The sequence below is a fragment of the Heptranchias perlo genome, chromosome 24 (assembly GCF_035084215.1).
Source record: "Heptranchias perlo isolate sHepPer1 chromosome 24, sHepPer1.hap1, whole genome shotgun sequence".
Classification (NCBI taxonomy): domain Eukaryota; kingdom Metazoa; phylum Chordata; class Chondrichthyes; order Hexanchiformes; family Hexanchidae; genus Heptranchias; species Heptranchias perlo.
The window spans coordinates 46,915,643-46,922,925 of NC_090348.1; the positions used below are offsets into that span (position 1 = coordinate 46,915,643).

Consider the following 7,283-nt stretch of genomic DNA (forward strand, 5'->3'; position numbering starts at 1 on the left):
TTATTATATAATATATATACAGGAGTGTTATACCCAGTAACACATGGTGTGTTATTATATAATATATATATACAGGAGTGTTATACCCAGTAACACATGGTGGGTTATTATATTAAATATACAGGAGTGCTATACCCAGTAACACACGGTGTGTTACTATATTAAATATACAGGAGTGTTATACCCGGTAACACATGACGACTTATGCCATCTCATTGTGATGGTTGGATGTTGTTGACGATATCACAAAGGTTGCCAGCCATGAACTGATTTACTGCTGTGACTCACTCAGACAATGAACTAGGACATCGGAGCGAAGGATGAACAGAACCTCCTCGCACACTGCTTGGACTGGTGCTGTTCTCCATCATCATTACTGACAGCAGCTGCATTGCCTACAGGTAAGAGTTTGTTGTGTAAGACTGAAATAACGATAAGTAATTGTTGTGGGTTAGACACTGTCCTTTCACCCAGGTTCAAATTGAGCCCAGATGGTTGAACATTTTCTTTCTCTGGTGGTGTGCAGGTACAGCACGGGTTAGATACAGAGTAAAGCTCCCTCTACACTGTCCCATCAAACACTCCCAGGACAGGAACAGCACGGGTTAGATACAGAGTAAAGCTCCCTCTACACTGTCCCATCAAACACTCCCAGGACAGGAACAGCACGGGTTAGATACAGAGTAAAGCTCCCTCTACACTGTTCCATCAAACACTCCCAGGGCAGGTACAGGGTTAGATACAGAGTAACGCTCCCTCTGCACTGTCCCATTGATGTATCTTCGCCCCAGCCCCTCAGAAAAGTGCCTCCTCCTGCAGCACGATGAGATTTTCACTCCTCACACCAGCCTTGCGAGCTCTCAGAGTGAGACTGATCTTAGTGCTGGTCGCTGCCCATTTTATGCTGTGGAGTCTTGACCGAAATGAACTGGATTGAAACAACCTCAGATTCCAATCAGTGTGGACTAATTTTAAACTGAGGCCTCAGATATAAGAGGATAGTGGGCTAACCCACTGGGCTATCCAGTCCCTGGTGAAGGTGTCTAACGTTTTAAATATAAAGATAAACTCTGTGGCCTCGTGCTCCAGGCCCATTGACCTCCAATTCCCGTTATGTTCTTGCACTGTTGGAGCACTGTCCAAGGAGCATGAATTGGGAAAATGTGCCCTGTGGTAATTAATTATCAAATTAGTAACTGCAGGAGAGAGAAAATTAGGGGCCTGGCATTCTTGCTGTCACTTTGGGGGATTTATAACATAGTAAGGAGCTCATAGCGATAATTGAAAATGGCTGAACCAGGGATCGCAGATTTCCCTGAAGTTCCACAGCCTGAAAGAGTTAATTTATAGTTCACCAATCCCTGAATGGAACGGAGGTATTTTCGTTGTGTTGTCTCTATTTGCTAACAGTAACCCCACTGTCGGAATTTGGGTATAATTGTAGCCAGTGTTGGTATTAAGCCTTAAACTCTTGTTGTTTCAGGTGATCAGTGGGGCCCACAGAAGCTCGGAGACGAAGACTTGAAGAAGATCGTTGTATTCGGAGTCACTGTTTGAGGACAGGTCTTGTGCCCGGGCTCAGTGCCCACATTGGCTGCTGCCCATTAGGGAGTGAAATGAAGGAGACGTCACTGTCAGGCGACATCACAGCGTGGGTTAAAAAAAGGGAAGGAGCAACATGGAACTGGGAGTGGGTGTTCGGGAGAGTACGAGACTGAGTGAAGAGAAGAACAGCGGCAACATCAGGAGTATGAGAGTGAGTGAAGAGTATGAGGAAGATGATGCCAGGAGAGTGAGTGAAGAGTATGAGGAAGATGATGCCAGGAGAGTGAGTGAAGAGTATGAGGAAGATGATGCCAGGAGAGTGAGTGAAGAGTATGAGGAAGATGATGCCAGGAGAGTGAGTGAAGAGTATGAGGAAGATGATGCCAGGAGAGTGAGTGAAGAGTATGAGGAAGATGATGCCAGGAGAGTGAGTGAAGAGTATGAGGAAGATGATGCCAGGAGAGTGAGTGAAGAGTATGAGGAAGATGACACTAAGGATCCCGCCACAGAAACCGAGCATGTGCTGATTGAGATTTCGATGAGGAGAGTTATCGCGGAGCTCTTCCCTCTGATGGAGAGCGCGTGGTCTCTCAATCTGATCAGTACACTGCTGTGTGCCGCACTTTCCTGCTTCTGGCCAATCAGCAGGTTTGTGAATGACAGGCCACTAATCAATGCAGAAAATCGCAGTCAATGATTAAACACAACCCATACAATAAACAACAAAATACAGCCATCAAAAATCACACTTTTGGCTGTTACTTTAGAATGAATACAATTGACTTTTCAATATTCTCACGGTCTCTAATATATAATTGAGAATTCTAGATGAAAGGAGAGTTACAGGCTGGAATCTAATCGAGGGGTTCGGGGGGTTTATATATAGAATAACAGATACCCAGGAGTGAGTTACAGGCTGGAATCTAATCGATGGGTTCGGGGGGTTTATATATAGAATAACAGATACCCAGGAGTGAGTTACAGACTGGAATCTAATCGAGGGGTTCGGGGTGTTTATATATAGAATAACAGATACTCGGGAGTGAGTTACAGGCTGGGATCTGATCGATGGGTTCGGGGGGTTTATATATAGAATAACAGATACCCAGGAGTGAGTTACAGGCTGGAATCTAATCGATGGGTTCGGGGGGTTTATATATAGAATAACAGATACCCGGGAGTGAGTTACAGGCTGGAATCTAATCGAGGGGTTCAGGGGGTTTATATACAGAATAACAGATACCCGGGAGTGTGGTCACTGTTGAAATGTAAGAAATGCAGCAGCCAATTTGCACACAGTAGTGTGATAATGACCAGATAATCTGTTTTAGTGATGTTGGTTAAGGGATAAATATTGGCCCCAGGACACCTGGGAGAACTCCCTTGCTCTTCTTCAATATAGTGCCATAGGATCTTTTACATCCAATGAGAGGACAGATGGGGCCTCAGTTTAACAACTCATCCGAAAGGTGGCACCTCCAACAGTGCAGCGCTCCCTCGGTACTGACCCTCCAACAGTGCAGCGCTCCCTCGGTACTGACCCTCCGACAGTGCAGCACTCCCTCAGTACTGACCCTCCGACAGTGCAGCGCTCCCTCGGTACTGACCCTCCGACAGTGCAGCACTCCCTCAGTACTGACCCTCCGACAGTGCAGCGCTCCCTCAGTACTGACCCTCCGACAGTGCAGCGCTCCCTCAGTACTGACCCTCCGACAGTGCAGCACTCCCTCAGTATTGACCCTCCGACAGTGCAGCGCTCCCTCAGTACTGACCCTCCGACAGTGCAGGCTCCCTCAGTACTGACCCTCCGACAGTGCAGGCTCCCTCAGTACTGACCCTCCGACAGTGCGGCGCTCCCTCAGTGCAGAACTCCCTCAGTACTGCCCCTCCGACAGTGCAGCGCTCCCTCAGTACTGACCCTCCGACAGTGCAGCACTCCCTCAGTACTGACCCTCCGACAGTGCAGCACTCCCTCAGTACTGACCCTCCGACAGTGCAGCGCTCCCTCAGTACTGACCCTCCGACAGTGCGGCGCTTCCTCAGTGCAGCACTCCCACAGTACTGCCCCTCCGACAGTGCAGCGCTCCCCCAGTACTGACCCTCCAACAGTGCAGCGCTCCCTCAGTGCAGCACTCCCTCAGTTCTGCCCCTCCGACAGTGCAGGCTCCCTCAGTACTGACCCTCCGACAGTGCAGGCTCCCTCAGTACTGACCCTCCGACAGTGCGGCGCTCCCTTAGTGCAGCACTCCCTCAGTACTGCCCCTCCGACAGTGCAGCGCTCCCTCAGTACTGACCCTCCAACAGTGCAGCACTCCCTCAGTACTGACCCTCCGACAGTGCAGCACTCCCTCAGTACTGACCCTCCGACAGTGCAGCGCTCCCTCAGTACTGACCCTCCGACAGTGCGGCGCTCCCTCAGTGCAGCACTCCCTCAGTACTGCCCCTCCGACAGTGCAGCGCTCCCCCAGTACTGACCCTCCAACAGTGCAGCGCTCCCTCAGTGCAGCACTCCCTCAGTTCTGCCCCTCCGACAGTGCAGCATTCCCTCAGTACTGACCCTCCGACAGTGCAGCGCTCCCTCAGTGCAGGACTCCCTCAGTCCTGACCCTCCGACAGTGCAGCGCTCCCTCAGTCCTGACCCTCCGACAGTGCAGCGCTCCCTCAGTACTGACCCTCTGACAGTGCAGGCTCCCTCAGTACTGACCCTCCGACAGTGCAGCGCTCCCTCAGTACTGACCCTCCTACAGTGCAGCGCTCCCTCAGTACTGACCCTCCGACAGTGCAGGCTCCCTCAGTACTGACCCTCCGACAGTGCAGCACTCCCTCAGTACTGACCCTCCGACAGTGCAGGCTCCCTCAGTACTGACCCTCCGACAGTGCAGGCTCCCTCAGTACTGACCCTCCGACAGTGCAGGCTCCCTCAGTACTGACCCTCCGACAGTGCAGCGCTCCCTCAGTACTGACCCTCCGACAGTGCAGCGCTCCCTCAGTACTGACCCTCCGACAGTGCAGCGCTCCCTCAGTACTGACCCTCCGACAGTGCAGGCTCCCTCAGTACTGACCCTCCGACAGTGCAGCGCTCCCTCAGTACTGACCCTCCGACAGTGCAGCACTCCCTCAGTACTGACCCTCCGACAGTGCAGCGCTCCCTCAGTACTGACCCTCCGACAGTGCAGCGCTCCCTCAGTACTGACCCTCCGACAGTGCAGGCTCCCTCAGTACTGACCCTCCGACAGTGCAGCGCTCCCTCAGTACTGACCCTCCGACAGTGCAGCGCTCCCTCAGTACTGCACTGAATTGTCAAACCTAATTTTGTGCTCAAGTCTCTGGAGTGGGGACTTGAACCTTCTGATATTCTCGACTTCGAGGCGACGCCCTGAGCCACATCCGGTAACTCCTGAAACCAGCCTTAGTATTGGTTTGTATTATGGTAAATGAAGTCGATGAGTTGGGTCAATGCAGTCGGAGTAAATTAGCAGCGTGTCACAGAGTATCCTCACTCTCCAGCCCCAAACACAGCTTCAGCATTTTGGCTGTAGTTTCAATAGAGGAACGTCATTATTGATAAGAATGCTGGGATATCCCGATCTCCATTGCTGCCTCTTGCTCTTCAAATACAGCCAAATGGGAGAAAAGGAAAGAAGAGGGTAAAAGGGATAGAAAGGAGGGAAGAGGACTATATTAATGCCTCTGGGCCATATCGTGTGGCCTGTAAACTTTTAACCAGATTGATACTTTTGGCTGGAATGGACACCCCATGTGGACAGTCCATGTGTGAGATGTGCCCAATATTACAGGCACTGATTTGCAAACTATAAACTCCCCGCACACTGAGGGTCACATTTACAACGTCTTCGTCCCAGGGAGACTCTCCCGATGTCTCAGTGTGTTGCCCGGTACAGACCATAATGTCCCAAGTGGTGTGTTCTGAGTCGACTGGGGCAGCAGTGTGAACCCTCCCAATTGGCCACACTGTCCTGCAGGGTCGTCTCAGGCACGGTACCAGTGACAGAGATTATCCTACGATCACTGAGCAACACTCCACCTGAGATCAGCTAACTCTGCTCTAGCCAAGAAGCCTTCCACTTTGGATCCAAGAAAGACAAATTTTCCAAATGGTGAGAAACTCGGAGCTGTGGAGAAGGAAAAGGATTTAGGAGTCCATGTACACAAATCAACTAAAGGCACAGGAACAAAAAGTAATCAAAAGGCTAATGGAATGTTGGCCTTTATCTCGAGGGGGCTGGAATATAAAGGGGTGGAAGTGATGTTCCAGCTGTTCAGAGCTCTGGTCAGAACACATCTGGAGACTGGGTTCAGTTCTGGGCACCGCACCTCAGGAAGGAGATATTGGCCTTGGAGGGGGTGCAGCGCAGATTCACCAGACTGATACCGGGGCTTAAAGGGTTAAATTATGAGGCCGAGTCACATAAAGTGGGCCAGTATTCCCTTGAATCTAGACGACTGGGAGATGATCTAATCAATCGGTTTAAAATGACAGAAGGATTCGATAGGGTCGAGAGAAACTATTTCTTCTGGTGGAATCTAGAACAAGGGGGCATAATCTTGAAATTAGAGTTGGGCCATTCAGGAGTGAAATCAGGAAGCATTTCTTCACACAGAGTAGTGGAAATCTGGAACTCTCTTCCCCCAAAAAGGCTGTGGATCGATTGGAGCTTTCAAGACTGAAATCGATAGATTTTTGAAAAGGGTATCGGGAGATATGGAGCAAAGGCAGGTAAATGGGGTTGAAGTATAGATAAGTCATGATTTTATTGAATGGTACAGCAGGTTCAAGGGGCTGAATGGCTTCCTCCTGTTTCTAATATTCCCATGAATGGAACCTGGGATATTCCTGGCTTGTCTGGAGTTTAGCCTTACTATACCCTCCATATTACTGGAGATAATTTGTATGGATGATTCCAGATAGTCCTGTGCTGACCTGTTCCTGGAGATGGGCCTTTGTTGGTCCTCGTGATTCAGGCCCAGAGCTCTGAGTCTCAACATAGTGGTTGAATTCTCAGGCCCGCTGTGAGGGGCTACGAACAGTGGAGACACCTTGAGCACTGTCTGCTAGTTGGGTAACTACTTGCCTAGAACCGGACAGTCCAGTAATTAGAAGCCAGACAGAAAATTCTATTTGTCCAACTCTGGATTTTACAAAAATGGTCCTTGTTCACATTTGGATATATGGAGTGGGCTGTCTGATGCATCCTGTGGCCTCTCTCAAGTAGAGCACCAACTTAAAAAGTAACGAAAGACTTGCATTTATATAGCACCTTTCACGACCTCAGGACATCCCCAAAGTGCTTTACAACCAATGAAGTAATTTTGAAGTGTAGCCACTGTTGTAATGTAGGAGACATGGCAGCCAATTTGTGCACAGCAAGATCCCAATATTGAGGGATGCATATTGGCCCAGGACACCGGGGAGAACTCACCTGCTCTTCTTTGAAATAGTGCCATGGGATCTATTACATCCACCAGAGAGGGCAGACAGGGTCTCAGTTTAACATCTAATCTGAAAGATGGCACCTCCAACAGTGCAGCACTCCCTCAGTAATGCACTGGGATTGTTATGTTAGATTTTGTGCTCAAGTCTTTGGAGTGGGATTTGAACCCATGACCTTTGGACTCAGAAGTTGAGAATGTTACCCACTGAGCCACGGTTGACACCTTGAGCAACCTAGGCCGCACTCCTGTGCCATTGGCTCTTGCCCACTAGGGATCCATTAACC

General features: G+C 49.9%; 1 protein-coding gene across 1 annotated transcript in view; it reads left to right on the top strand.

Annotated features, from left to right (window-relative positions):
- zgc:77752 (uncharacterized protein LOC393862 homolog) overlaps positions 1–1,559 on the top strand; it is a 52,603-nt gene extending 51,044 nt beyond the window's left edge. Inside the window, exon 12 of the mRNA XM_068005252.1 lies at positions 1,484–1,559. The gene's annotated coding sequence lies outside the window, so the exon portion shown is untranslated. The remainder of the gene's footprint in view (positions 1–1,483) is intronic.
- Positions 1,560–7,283: the final 5,724 nt, after the last annotated feature.